Source organism: Halichoerus grypus, chromosome 3, assembly GCF_964656455.1.
Source record: "Halichoerus grypus chromosome 3, mHalGry1.hap1.1, whole genome shotgun sequence".
Taxonomy (NCBI): domain Eukaryota; kingdom Metazoa; phylum Chordata; class Mammalia; order Carnivora; family Phocidae; genus Halichoerus; species Halichoerus grypus.
In genome coordinates this window covers 125,292,572-125,308,290 of record NC_135714.1, presented here as the reverse complement: position 1 = coordinate 125,308,290, position 15,719 = coordinate 125,292,572, and the positions used below count along the sequence as shown (strand labels likewise).

Here is a 15,719-nt window from a genome sequence, read left to right as displayed (position 1 = left end):
GAGATGGCCTCACTGGTGAATTCTACCAAAAATGCAATGAATTGTGTAAGACTGATGAATCACAGACCTGTACCCCTGAAACAAACAATACAGTATGTTAATTAAAAAAAAGAAAAAAAATTTAAAAATTAAAAAAAAATACAGGTAAGAAAAAGAACACTAGTGTTACCTGAACTATTCTAGATAATAGAGGAAGAGGAAGAACTTCTCAACTCATTCTGTGCAACCAGCAGTACGCTAGTACTTGTACTGTACCAGACAAAAATTCTTAACAAAATTTTAGCAAATCCAATCCAGAAATATATAAAATGAGTAATATATCACAACAAAAGGGATTTAACTCAGGAATGCAAATTTATCTTAATGACTAAATCAATATAATTCATAGTATTAATGGGGAAAAAAAGGTAAACATATGATAAAATGTACCATCGATTCATGATAAAAATTCTCAGCAAAGAAGACAGAAACTTCCTTAATGTGATGAATGACATTTACTAAACAAGCAGATCACATCATATTAAATTGTGAAAGTGTGAGTGCTTTCTCACTACGATCAGGAACAAGGCAAGGCTGTCCACCTTTCTAGGTTGGAAATTTTTAAGTAAAACTGTTTTTATTCAAAGACAACATGATCGTCTACATAGAAAATTCTAATGAATCTACAACAACAATAAAAATACAAAAAAAAATACATGCCAACATTAGTAAATGAGTTAAGCAACACTACAGCTTGCAAAAATGAATTGTATTGTTGGGAATAGAAGTTACTGTTTGTTTTTATTTTTTATGGGAGTTTCTCAGCTGTGCACGTGTGGATGAAGGACGCACCCATAGGTGTGCTCATACGTTGGTTCTCACTGACACCTACATTTAAGCACATGGGCTCCATTGGAACACAGTCACTGCTATGGCCTTAGTTCAGGTCTTCATCATCTGTGTCCTACCTGGACTCTTGCAAAAGCATGTGAACTTTTGTTTCTTTTCCCTTTCATGTGGTGATTCTCAACCAAAAAAAAAAAAAATCACATTTTTCTGTGATGGGGGAGGTGTACTGGAGGGAGTAGATGACCCACAACTTGTAGCATTCATCCTGAGAGGTCTTCTCATTCTTTACTGTTCATCACCACCATTGCCATCATCATCATCATCATCAAACAAGTGCTTTTTAAAGTACACGTAATGTGCTTTTATTCTGTCTAAGCATTTGCATGTATTAATTCTCACAAAGAGGCTGAGTAACATGCCCAAGGTCACATAGCTAGTAAGTGTTGGCTCTGATACCCAAATCAGGGACTCTAGCTCCAGACACTGGGCTCTTGGTTACAGCACCAGCACTGCGTTGCCTTTTCGAATCCCATTAAATTCCAAAATTTTAAGTTTGCATATCAAACAGGATCACACATTCCCTACCTCTCCCATTTGTATCAGTCCTTTCTTTTTTCATTTCTTACCACTCACCATTTTCATCTTGTGCTCCTACTATAACCAGTTACTTACAGACCTGAGCCATGTCCCATGCTCTTTTATATGTCTCTACCTTTGTCATGCTATTTTTGCTGTCTTTATTCCTATTGGTCACCTACTACAAGAAACTTTGCCAAAGAGAAACTTCTGCATTTCTTGAACCCATTCAGAGGTGCTTAAGTATTCTGTGGTGGTCTCCTAGTCATGCGCATTTCCTGAGGCTGCTGTCTTTCTCATTGTGGGAGTGGAGGCCTGTTTAGGGAATTGGCAGTGTAGCAATAACTTCATGATTCTGTCACAGCTCCCTGAATGGCTCAGTTCTGAAACATGGCTCCCAAAGTTGTTTCTTTTTTTTTTTAATTTTTAAATTTTTTTTATTGAAATTCAATTAATTATAGTATATTAATAGTTTCAGAGGTAGAGTTCAGTGATTCATCAGTTGCATATTAACAGCCAGTGCTCATTATATCACGTGCCCTCCTTAATGCCCATCACCCAGTTAGCCCATCCCCCACCCACTTCCCCTCCAACATTTTTGTTTCCTATGATTAAGAGTCTCTTATGGTTTGTCTCCCTCCCTGATTGAACCTTGTTTTATTTTTCCCTGCCTTCACCTATGCTCCTCTGTTTTGTTTCTTAAATTCCACATATGAGTGAAATCATATGATAATTGTCTCTCTGATTGACTTATTTCACTTAGCATAATACCCTCTAGTTCCATCCATGTTGTTGCAAATGACAGGATTTCTTTTTTTTTTTTTTTGATGGCTGTTTCTAAAAGCTCAATTTTTACCATCTATTCCTCCAGCCTTCCCAGTGAGCTGGAAACCATTTAATATTTCAAGATACATTCATTTCTGTTTAAACTTGGTAGAGTAGCTTCTGTTTTCTGCAACCGAACCCTGTTCGTCGCATTACAGTTAATTGTCACATTTTCCATTAAGATTATTCTGATAAATCCAGAATTCCAACACAGAGAATTCCCCCTTCTGTGACCATTTACCACTTACTTTCTAGAGCAGTACTTCTTAATTTTAGCTGCGCATTAAAATCATCCTAAAAGTCTTTAGAAAGCTCTAATGGCCAGGCCACAACTCCTACCGATTACATGAGAATCTTTGGGGGGTGGGACCTAGGCATTGGTATTATTCTAGACCACCCAGGACAACCCAGTGTGCAGACAAATTGATAAACCAGTTGTCTGAGCACTTACTAGACATCTCCGTCACCATGCTATACGGAAGACCTAAGTATATAAGGCAAACTGCATTTGGTTTTGAAAAAAATGTTTCTCCCACTTGGAACCTATTTCATCAACAGATCTGAAACAGAGAGAAGGAACTAAAAAGTTACATTCATAGGCTGATTTTAACATTTGTTCAAGTGATTTTCTAGATGAGAAGAACATTTGCACAAGCTTTTGGACAGTTTAAATAGTGACTTATCTTAAATAATGTTGTATGCAACATTTTAAGACAAAGACAGTTATTTTCAATTTCCCTCCTGCTCCTCAGGCATAGATTTATTCCAAGTAACTCTGTCTTGCTGTTCTAAATAAAACTACCTACTCATCCTGTGCCCTGTTATATCATAATATCTAGGGTTATGTTCCCATGTTTTAAAGCAAGTTTGAATGCTGACATAACGTATTTACTGAAATATATATCTATGAGAGTAGATTCCTAATTTATACAAGGATGCAATTTTGCTGATTGGATGAGTGTATGGTTGCCTTGTGGATACTTCATTAATGCATTCCAAAATTAATGAATAAAGCATTTTTAAAATTTACATAAAAACTAATAACACTTGTCATATACTTGTATCTGCACAATCTTCCTTTCCATTGGGTCATCGCTTCCATATTGTGTCAAGTTTGTTTCTTTGATAAGGCAAATACATATTTATCGGTAGGCTCCAGGTGAGCACCAGTACAATGGTGTATATATTTTCTCTTGAAATCTTTGAGTTAAAGTGATACTGTATAGGTTGTAAGTCTTCAAAGTATATCATGTAAGCAAATAAATATGTAGTTTTAAAATGTCTTACTCATGTAATAGACCCTGGATAGCAAGTAGTTTAAAGTGAAAACAAGTGAAAAAAAAGAAAAAGCTTTTAAACTGCGGAAGTATTGTCGTGCATTTCATCAGGATAAATCAACTCTCCAGGGCCTAACTGAGTCGTTGTAAGGAGAGTGGTGTCAAGAGAGAGTCACACACATTTGAAATCATGCATTGGTGACCACGAAACCGCAATTTAGTGTCAGTGCGTATTTATAGGCTGCAGATAGCAGGCCAAATGGAGTTCAATAATAGTCTAAATTGTCTCAGAAACTCACTAAATATAGTAGGGAAAATAGCCAGAATATGTCATTGAATTCATACAAAAACACATAAATCAAAATTCTTACTTGTTCATGGCCTGTAAAAATAACCTTGCTATTTTACTGGCTGAATAAAATATCAAATTAGTTTTCATGAATCCTTCATTTTATTGAGGTAAGTTTACACATACTAAAATGCACAGATCTGCACATTTCAATGTGTTTTAGCAAATGCATACATCTCTGCAATTCACACCTTTAATGAGATACGCAACATTTCTATTTCCTCGGAAAGTCCGCTCATACCCATAACCAGTCAATTCCTGCCCTTTCAAAGAAAACCATTGTATTCTGATTTCTATCCCCATAGATCGGTTTTGCCTGTTGAACTTCATAGCAATGGAATTATACAGTAAGCACTTGCATGTCCCATATCTCTTGCTCCACACAATGTTTCTGAGATTATCTGTTATTGAGTACGTCAGTAGTTTATCTCTTTTTATCACTGACTAGTATACAGTAGTGTTCCCTGACCCGTGATTTCCCTTTCCATAGTTTCAGTTATCTGTGGTCACCCAAAGTCCAGAAGCAGATGATCCTCCTTCTGACAGATCTTCAGAAGGTCCATATTAGCCTAATGCTATGTCACAATGCCTGTCATTCACCTCACTTCATCTCATCGGGTAAGCATTTTATCATCTCACATTATCACAAGAAGAAGGGTGAGTATAGTACAAAAAGATATTTTAAAAGAGAGACCACATTCACACAACTTTTATTATAGTATAATGTTATAATTGTTCTATTTTATTATTATTTTTGTTGATCATTTACTGTATCTAGTGTATAAATTTAACTTTATCACAGGTATGTATGTATAGGAAAAACCATTGTGTATATAGAGTTCAGTAATATCTGTGGTTTCAGGCAACCACTGGGGGTCTCGGACATTATCCTCGACAAATAAGCAGGGATGACTGTACCAGGGTGTGACTATCCTATTATTTACCTATTCTCTCATAGATGATATTTGAATTGTTGCCAGTTTGGGGTTAATATGAATAAAGCTGCCATGAAGAGTTTTGTAGAAACCTTTGGTCGTATGTTTTCATTTCTCTTTCTAAATGCCTACGATTGGAATTGCTGAATCATAGGATAGGTGATTAGCTTTATATAAAACAGACAAAAGTTTTTTCAAAGTGGTTGTGCAATTGTATACTTCCGTCAACAGTGTATAAGAATTCTAGTTGATCTAAATCCTCATGAATATTCAGTGTTGTTAATTTTTTAAAATTTTTACCCATTCTAGTGAAGTGTAGTCCTATCTCGTGTGGTTTTAATTTGCATTTCCCTGATGAGTAACGATGCTGTGTGCTTTTTCGTGTGTTTGTTGGACAGTCTCTTACATCTTCCTTTGTGAAATGTCTATTTAAGATTTTTGCCCATTTTTAAACTGGGCTGACTATTTTTTAATAATTCATTTGTAGGCATTGTTTCTACTTCTGGATTTAAGCCCGTTTTCAGATACTTGTATCACAAAGATTTTCGTGCCCTCTGAGGCTTGCCTTTCCATTTTCTAAGTGATTTTTTTAAAGACTTATTTATTTATTTGACACAGAGAGAGAGAGAGAGAATGATCGGGAGGAACAATGGGAGAAAGAGAGAGAGAAATTCAAGTAGACTCTGCACTGAGCATGGAGCCTGACATGGGGCTCAATCTCATAATCCCGAGATCACAACCTGAGCTAAAACCACGAGTCAGATGCTTAACTGACTATGCCACCCAGGTACCCCATTTAAGTGATTTTTTTTTTTAAGATTTTATTTATTTACTTTGAGAGAGAGAGCATGGGAGGGGGAAGGGGCAAAGGGAGAGGGAGACAATCGCAAGCATACTCCGCACTAAGCCCCAATGAGGGGCTCCATTCCATCACCCCCAGATCATGACCTGAGCTGAAACCAAGAGTTTGAGGCTTAACCGACTGAGCCACCCAGGTGCCCCTAAATGATGTGTTTTAGATAAGCAAACATTTTAAATTTTGATATAGTCAAATTTATTGATAATTTTCTTTTATGATGATTCTTCCCAAGAAATCTTTGCCAAATTCCCAAATCATGAAGATATTCTTCTAAGAATTCTTCTTGAAACTTTTTTGTTTTAGTTTTACATCTATGTTTATTATATATCTAGAATTAATTTCTGTGTATGGTGTAAGGTATTAAGTCCAGTTTATATTTTTCTAAATGGAATCTAGTTGTGCCAGCATTATTTGTTGGAAAGACTTTCATTTCCCCCACAAATTGCTTTGGCCCAATGTTAAAAATCAATTGACTTTATAAGTTTGGATCTATTTTTGGCCATTATTTTCTGTTCCATTCGTCTAGATGTTTATACTTAAGCTAATATCACACTGCCATTTTTATTGTATTGTTGAATTCAGGTAGTATAGGTCTTCCAACTTTATTCTTTTTTAAAATTGGTTTTTGAATTTTCCTCCTTTTCCCTTCCTATGTAACTTTTAGAATGAGTTTGGAAATTTCTCAGAAAAAAAGTTTTTGGATTTTGGTTGGAAGTGCATTGACCTGATAGACCAGTATGGTATAAACTGACTTTTAACACTGTGGAATCTTCCAACCCATGAACATGGTATAATTTCTCAATTTACTTAAGCTTTTTAAAATTTCTATAAGCAATGTTTTTTGCTTTCTAGTGTAGGAATCAGTCTTCCACATAGTTTGTTGCATTTATCCCTCATCATTTTTATGATAATTAAATGGCAATTTAATATTTTATTTCTCAATTGTTCATTGCTAGTACACTGATACATAATAGATAATTACATGTTGACCTTTTATCTTGTGATCTTGCTAAATTCAGTTATTAGTTATAGCAGGGGTTTTTTGGTACATTCTTTGGTATTTTCTAAGTATATGATTATGTCATCTGCAATAAAGACTTTTTTTCTTATTATTTTCTATTTCAGTCATTCTGCTCATATCTTTATTCTTTGCTTCCTTTTGATGTATTTTACTCTTCTTTTTCCAGATTTTTACAGTGGAATCATCGATGAATTGATTTAAGCTTTTTTTTTTTTATAATATAAGAATTTAAATCTATAAATTTCACTCCAAGCACCTCTTAAGCTACCTTCCATACATTTTGATAGGCTGTATTTTTATTATCAAAATATTTTCTAGTTTTCCTTGCGATTTCTTCTTTGGCCTATGGCTTATTTGGAAGTGTTTGCTAAATTTATAAATATGTTGAGGAATTTTTAAATACATTTTGTTATTGATGTCTAACTTAAATCTAGAACATAGTCACAGGACATATTCTGTATAATTTCAATTTTTTGAAATTATAATATTTTTTATGGCTCAGTAGATGGTCTATCTTGGTGAATGTTCCATGCGTACTTGAAAAGAATATATATTCCACAGTCCTTTCATGCAGTGTTCTACAACTGATGATTGTTTTAATTGGTTGATGAAGTTATACAAATGTTTTATAAACTTACTAAGTATTTTAATCTACATGATGTATCACTTTTTGGGGAGAGGAGTGATAGAATCTCACTGATAATTATGATTTTCTCTCTTTTTCCCTTTATTTCTATTAGTTGTTGCTTCACGCATTTTGAAACTCTGCTATCAGTGACATACACACTTTGAATCATTCTTTCTTTTTTGTTCTTAAAGATTTTATTTATTTATTTGAGAGAGAGAGAGATAGTGAGAGAAAGCACAAGTGGTGGGGTGTGGGCAGAGGGAGAGGGAGAAGCAGACTCCCTGCTGAGCAGGGAGCCGGATGGGGGACTCAGTCCCAGGACCCCAGGATCATGACCTGAGCCAAAGGCAGATGCTTAATGACTGAGCCACCCAGGTGCCCTCATTCTTTCTTTTTAAACAATTTCTCCTTTAATCATTATGAAATATCTCCCTGTGTCTCTCGTAATACACCATCCCTATCCTCATTGTCAAATATTAATATAACCTCTTGAACTTTCTTATCATTAGTGTTTACTTGTTATGAATCTTCCCATTCTCTTAACTTCTAACTTATCTGTCTTTATATTTAATGTGAGTTTCTTGTAGACTGCATACAGTCAGGTCTTGATTTTTATCCAAATTGGTAATTTCAGTCACCCTTTTCATTGAAATGTTTAGACCATTTGCATTTAGGGTTTAAATCTGTTGCCTTGGTAATTGCTCCTATGTCTTCCTCCCTGTTCCTTTTCCCCATCTCCCCTGCCTTCTCTAGGATTCATCAGGTTTCCTTTTGTTTCTTCTTCTTCTTTTTTTAAGTAATCAATTTTATCTCTTCTACTGGCTCTTTTGCTTTTCTAGTGGTTGTTCTAAGGATTACAATAGGCATCCTAACTTAATTCAATCTACCTTGCACTTATATCATACCACTTCTTGAAGAACGTAAACACCTTGTAACAGTAACTTCCATTTGCCCCACTCCCCCACTCAACTGTGCACTATCGTTGTCATATATTCTACTTCTTCAAGTTATAAAACTTAACTCACCATATATTATTATTTTTTAAAGTCAAATATGGGTTATTTTGTTTTTTTCTTTTTTGGGGGGGCAGAGGGAGAGGGGGAGAGAGAGAGAATCTTAAGCAGGCTCCACACCCAGCACAGAGCCTGATGTGGGGCTCGATCCCCCGATCCTGAGATCATGACCTGAGCAGAAATCAAGAGTCAGATACTTAACTGGCTGAGCCACCCAGGCACCCCTAGGTAAAATGTTTTTAAAGAAATTAAGATGCAAGCAAAAGCCTTTCCATTTTAGCTTCACATTTCTCATTACTCATGCTCTTCATTCATTGATGAAAATCCATGGTTTTTTCTCAAGTTTTATTTATTTATTTGAGAGAGAGATAGCAAGGCAGAGAGAGAGAGCACGAGCAGGGGAGGAGGGAGAAGCAGGCCCCCCGTCAAGCAGGGAGCCCGATGTGGGGCTCGATCTCCGATGCAGGGCTCAATCCCAGGACCCTGGGATCATGACCTGAGCCAAAGGCAGACATTTAACCCACTGAGCCACCCAGGTGCCCGAAGATCCATGTTTTTATCCATTATCATTTTTCTTCAACCCAGAGATTTATCTTTGTCATTTATTTTAGTCAAGTCTACCACTGAGAAAAGGTCTCAACTTCTGTTTATTTGAAAATTCTTTATACTGCCTTCATTTTTGAAGGATTATTTTTCCTGGATTTAAAATTCTACTTTTACAGGTCTTTTTTTTTTTTTTTTCAGAACTTCAAAATTATCATCACCTTATTTTATAGCCAGCACTGTTTTTGATAAGAATTCACCAGTTTTTCTTATCACTGTCCTTCACTTCCTATCACTGAGTGAGGAAGAGCTGGGACCCAATAGGACACAGCACGAAGGCTGGGCCTTGCCATGAGCACCAGTGGGGAAGAGTGATGGTTGCTGGCAGAAGACTGGTCATTATCCCAGGCCCTGAATCCAGCACCCACAGCTGGGTGCCACTCTCTATGTAATGTATCTTCACCTCTTACTGCTTTAAAGATTGTCTCTTGGGACACCTGGGTGGCTCAGTCAGTTAAGCATCTGCCTTTGGCTCAGGTCACGATTCCAGGATCCTGAGATCGAGTCCTGCATTGGGCTTCTTGCTCAGCAGGGAGCCTGCTTCTCCCTCTCCCTGCCGCTCCCCCTTCTTGCGCTCTCTCTCTCTGACAAATGAATAAATAAAATCTTAAAAAAAATAAAAATTGTCTCTTTTTTTTTAATTTTCAGCATTTTGACTACGATGTGCCTAGGTGTGGCTTTCTTTGTGTTCAGCTTCCTTGGGCTTCTTGGATCTCTGGATTATTATTTTTAATCAAATTTGGAAAATTTTCAGCCATTATTTTTTCACATATATTTTCTACCCCAGCCCCCCTCTCTCTTCTCTTTCTAGGATTCCAAATACACACATATTAGACTTCTTGATATTCCCACATGTCACTTAAGACCTTGTTCTTTTTCTTTTTTTAAAATCTTTTTTCCCTCTCTGTGTTTTAGTTTGGTAGTTTCTTTTAATTTTTAATGTTTTCAAGCTTACTGATCTTCTTGGGTGCAGTGTCCTATGCAGTGAATTTGTCATTTCTAGTATAGTTTACAGTTCTAGCATTTACAATTTTGTTTACAGTTTCTGTTTTTCTGCTGGGATGCTACTCCCTCCACTCATAATATCATTTCTTCTTGAAATTCTTGGACATATTTTATAATAGCTGTTTTAAAGAGCTTATCTACTAATTGCTACATATTTGTTATCACTGGATTTTTTTTCCTCTTAGTTTTAAGTCACCTTTTTCTGATTCTTTGCCTATGTAGCAGTGTTTTATTGTATGCTAGACATTGTAAATATTCCATTATCAAGAATCTGAATTTTATTATGGTCCTTTATAAAGTCCTGAGTTTTGGGGGTTTTATTGACAGGCAGTTAATTTACTGGCAGACCACCTTGATCCTATGAAGGCTTGGTTTTAAGCTAGCTTTGTCATGGTAGTCAAAATAATCCTTATTCTAGGCATAGAGGCCTTGCTGGAGTCTGAATGCCTGGGGTGCTCAGTAAGATTTCTCTACTTTGTGGGTTGGAATTCCAACATCTCTCTATCCCGTGTCATCTCTAGAATCTCTGTCCATTTCACAGCATAGCTCACATCATTGTTACTCTTTGCCAGACCTCACAGAGTCTCTCATTGTATGTACACAGCTTAATATTTGGCCAAAGACTTAAGGAGACCCCAGCTTGCACCTCGGTCATTTAAATATGTGGGTCTAAGCCAAAAATGGACAGCATTTGCATTTCAGCTACTGTCAGTATGTCCCTGAAAGACAGAGAGATTGAAAATCTTCCCAACTGGCTGAGCTGTGAGCAAGGTACTTGGTCATACACTTTGTTTGGAAGGAGCAGTTACTCAAAGTGAGAACATTTACCTACACCTGGGCAGTGGTCACTGGCCTAAAATAAACCCTCAAAGACCTCAAAAGAAAAGAACTGGAAGATCTGAAGAATGTAGTTCTGGGGTAGAAGTATTTGGATGGACATATTAGAGTGGACACAAAGCATGAAGATTTTTGTACCACACATTAATAGCTACCAGAAAGCATTGAGTATGGAAGAGGCACTAAACAATTAAGTGGATAAAATGACTTGGCCAATCAATGTTAGCTAGCTTTTATTATCAATACATGATGGTATTATGGGCATATGATGGGGGTGACTTTTGGCCCAAAAGCATGGACTCTCACTTATCAAGTCTGATCTAGCTATGGCTGGCTGTGAAGTTCCAGCCTGCCAGCAACAGAGACCAAAGCTGGATCCCCAGTATGGCAGTATTCCTCATGAAGACCAACTGGTCACTTGGTGACAAGTTAATTACATTAGGCCACTTCCATCCTGGAGGAGTCAGGCGTTCATAGGAATGGATACTTAATCTAGAAATGGGTTTGCCTCTTCTGTCCTAGGGCCTTAGCCAGCACTGCTATTTGGTGGTTTATGGAATGCCTGATCCACAGGCATAAAATCCCACATAGCATAGCATCTGACCATGAGAATAACTTCATAATGAAATGCATCTGAGATCATGGGATCATATCACATATCATAATACCCAGAGGCAGCTGATATCAGACAACACTGGGATGGCCTTGTAAAGATGCAACTGGAGCACCAGCTCAATGGAAACACTGTGAGGGTGGGATGCCATCCACCAAGACACAGTATATTTAATCAGAGATCCTATGTGCTGTATTCTTCATGGAAAGGAGAGGTAGGTCTGGACATCAAAGGATAGAAGCAGGATAGCCCTACTTAAACATGATTCCTGATGATACAATGGTGATTTTGTGCTTCCTGTTCCTACAGCTCTGGATTACTCAGGGTTGGAAGTCCTGGTTCCCAAGAGGACACAGCATTGAACAACAAGTTATGGTTACCACCAGAATTCCTCGGACTCGTCTTTCCAAGAAAGCAGATGATGAAGAGAGGAGTCACCATACTGGCAGGAGTAATTGACCCTGATCAGCCAGAGGAGACAATGCTGTTTTACGCAACATAGGCAGGAGAATGCATGTGAAAGTCAGGTGGTCCACTTGGATGCCACCTGGTTCCCCAGTGTAATTTGGGAATGGACATTTACAGCAACCCCAGAGTGAAAAGGATATGATTTTTCAAGGATTTAGACATTGCAGATATACCACCAAGACCTGCTGAGGGAAGAGCTGAGTGTAAAGGGAATTAAGATGCATACTGGAGGAGAAGGGTAGGTCCCAGCTATGGCTCCAAGACCAACTGCAGCAGTGGGAGCTGTACTTCACCCCTCTCACCCAACTATTCTGAGTCCTCCCACAGGAAGAAAAGGCCACAGAAACCACAGAGGAGCTTCTTTCTGAATCGGTGGAGAAGTAGATCAATGTGGCCGAAGGGTAGACTGTGAATGTACCTTGTGGACCTCTAACTGTGGGGCATACACTTGACCAAGGGCCCCAGCTGCTGCATTCTAGAACCCACTGGTGCACTTCTGCTAAATGCATGCTTTCTGCAGCCAGTATGTGCTTGGCAGTGATCCTGCAGCAGGCCAATTCCCGAAAGACACAGGCATCCTCTGTCAGCCAGTTTTAACTTGAGCACTCTCCAAAGGCCTTGCTTAGATTGCACAGCACTCAAACTACCTTTCTTCTCTCCTTCCTTCTGGGTCAAGCTTGCATGGCCCTCTGATGTGCTCCCAGTCTAACCCAACTTCTACCCCATTTTTTCTAACACAAACATTTCCCCTAACACAATCCCTGCCTGTTGGCTCTGTCTTGGTGTCTGCTTCTCACAGTAGCAGACTCCAGGTTTTGAGATGGTCTTCCAGGTACGATGTGAAGCCTTTGAAGGACAGGATCAATTACTGGTTCAGCCAATGGTGTTCAAGATTATGTGTCCAGTACTATGTGAGATCATTTAATCAGACCTAGAATCAAGAACTGGCAGAATAGTGGAGGAGAGTTTGCCTTGTCCCCCTCAAATTACTAGTGCCCCTGGATATAACTGTAGAAAAATAACTTGAATTGTGGCTTCCATCTAAATTCTGTTCTCGTCTTATTCAAATCTCCACTCAGTCTTTCCCCGTCATGACGCTGTTGCCACCTTGTGCCCATGAAAATGTTATCAAATATAAAATATTTTCTGGACCTGATCTCTAATAATTATAAACACTGAATAGCTTTTTCAGTGAAGTAAATGATAAGGACCATCTCTTCCCTTAGGAGTCTTCCATTTGGTAACTATTAATGAACTTTTAAAATTTCTGCATCTACTAACAACAAACACAAGTTCACAATTAGTTTAATGTTTACCTATTTAATAATACGTTTGTTTTAAAAAGGAGATGCAGGGGGATTATATTTTAGAGTGTTTTGATGTTTAATATATAGCTTGTGTTCTACCTAGAGCACGTTCATCTGTGAAGGCAAAGTTTTAATAGATCCTGGGAAATAAACTGAACCTGTCATATTCCCAAATCATTTTTCGTTATATTTTTTACAGCTGGTAAATTGTAGGTAAGTAATCCACTTTGCTCAATAACTCAGGTTTGATGTTTACGCAGGATGTGATGGCCAAGGTGACTCCCAGACTGTTGTTCTCAAAGACAAAACTTTTAATTGCAGATTACGTTTATCCAGCAACTGCTGTCGTTTTGGTCAGCTTGTGAATTAAGAGCCATGGTTCTGAGACTTTCACTTCAAAAATACTTCAAAAATTGGTTTCTTTTACTGTAAGATTAGGACTTGAGAAAAATGAATAAAAAATATAGACCAACACAGTAAATTGTGACCCATTTATAATCAGTATCATTTTCTCTTCCCTTTCCTTCTTTGATTCATATTGACTTACTGCTTTTTGTGTATGCAAAGTGTTTTCTGTGGGACTATAATGATGGCTTCTTGCATTTGTAGAATGCTCACAGCACACACTTACATATACTACTGCACTTAATCTCCTAACAATTATAAGAAGAAAACAGAACAATGAATATTATCCCCATTTTACAAACATAGAAATTAAAGCACAGAGAGGTTAAATGACTTCCCCAAGATCAAACAAAGCTGCAGTAAGAGCCCATATTTCTTAAAGAAGCTATTCAATCATCAATGTAGCATACCCAAAATGGAATTTTGTGTACTTTATAGGAATATGCATCAAAATTAGTTATCAAGCTCATTGAGGATACTTGTTTTATATGACATATACATGTAAACATATATTACTACAATGTTTTTCAAAAAGAAATATTGCAAAATAAAATCAACATTTAGGGTTAAACGCACAATGCAGTTAAAGTCAGGAATCGGTCCTCTTAAAACTTGCTTATGACATCAATAGTCAATGTGTGAAATGCAGTGCACGACGGATTATTTTAATTTCCAAAAATTGATGCTTCTGAATGTCTTCCACATTCACAAGATGAAGCAAGTTGCACTGACCATATTTTATCAAATCAATTCAACTTGCTCAACTTTAGGTCAAGTCATGATTCTTTCATATCAGAATTGTTCATGTGCACGGCCAAAGGATTGGAAGCCTTTGGGTCTGCTTAGCTTTATCAGTCTTCTTTCATCTCCTTTCTTTGCCTCTCCCTTTCTTCAGTAAGATCCATTCCCTAGCCCACTCCGGCTTCAAGAGACTTTTGTTCTGGACTCAATGTGCCCATTTGGCCAAATTAAATGGTTGAATTGGCAGAACAGGAAGAGTAGGTGAAGGACAAATGCCAAGTCAATTACCCTGACTGATGAGATTAATTTTTTGTTGTTGTTTATAGTGTATGTTGCTTATTTAATAACAAGCCCATCAGACAGAAGTCTTATCTTCCTGGGAGTTTTATCATGCAGTCAAAATTTCATCAGCACTCATTGAAATAAAATAATAATACATCGTAGTGAGCTACATTATTCATAATTGTTTATAATGTTGCATTATTACATCCAGACCCTACAAGCAATTATGCGTCAAAAAGTAGAACTCCATAGCTGTCATAGGTGATGAACTATCCTACGGATTTTTTTCTCCAAAATCATCACGGCTCACATTTAGCATTTACTGCATTTAACATTTAGCATTTACCGCATGCTGATAGTTTACTAAGCACTGTACCAAAAGGAAAAATGACAGTCCTTTCCATACTGTATTTGCTATCTATAATTCATTGAGACAAAAAGAGAAAAAAACCACACATACTCAAACCCACAATAAAACTGCCAACTCCGTCATGTGCTCAGAAGAGAACATTCAGCGGCATTTGCTGATAGGGCAAGCAGTTAGCTAGGGCACTGCGGGACGCTGGATCTGCCCTCTGCTCGGTTCACGTAATCAGAGACCAGAATATTCTTAACCTTTTATGGGTGGATGAACAACAAATTAGGAATTTCTAATTGTCTTCCCTCTGTGGGCTCTCTCCCAACTAAGTAGCGAAGGTATTCGTGAAAAAGTGTTGTGCATCCAAGGTGGTTAACTTTTTGTGAAATTAAGAGACCTTTATTTAAAAACAGCTTCAATAGCTAGAGGCATAGAATATAAGAAACATACTCCAGGCTGTAATAATTGCTGGCTGCCCTGGGAAATGGCTTCAAGGCCACGGCAGCCGTTGCTCCGTGCAAGCACAGCCTCTAATTATTGAAAACCCTGTGTAGAGTCTCCATGTTAATCAGTCTCTCAGAGACTTCAGCTTTATGTGGTTAGTGCAGATTTATGGCATTTTTCTTTTCCTGTTATTAAAACTGATATTTCACAAGGAAGGAACTATCTCCAGACAACTGTTAAAATGCAAAGTTTCAGTCATAAAAGAAAACTGCAAGATTATTCTGAGAATATTCTATGGAGAATTCCAAACAAGGATAAGGAACAACACATCAAAGACGGGGGTGG

The 15,719-nt window shown here is 37.5% G+C and overlaps 1 long non-coding RNA gene across 24 annotated transcripts in view; it reads left to right on the top strand.

Moving 5' to 3' along the window:
* LOC144381380 (uncharacterized) overlaps window positions 1-13,618 on the top strand; it is a 340,649-nt gene extending 327,031 nt beyond the window's left edge. For 20 of the 24 annotated variants that reach the window (XR_013446486.1, XR_013446498.1, XR_013446481.1 and 17 more), the window contains 3 exons: window positions 4,352-4,473; window positions 5,413-5,577; window positions 11,679-13,618. This is a non-coding gene — a long non-coding RNA (uncharacterized LOC144381380). Of the gene's footprint in view, window positions 1-4,345; window positions 4,474-5,412; window positions 5,578-9,055; window positions 9,498-11,278; window positions 11,584-11,678 lie in introns of those variants that run through there. The other 4 variants (XR_013446495.1, XR_013446499.1, XR_013446496.1 and 1 more) reach the window with 3 other exon arrangements.
* Window positions 13,619-15,719: the final 2,101 nt, after the last annotated feature.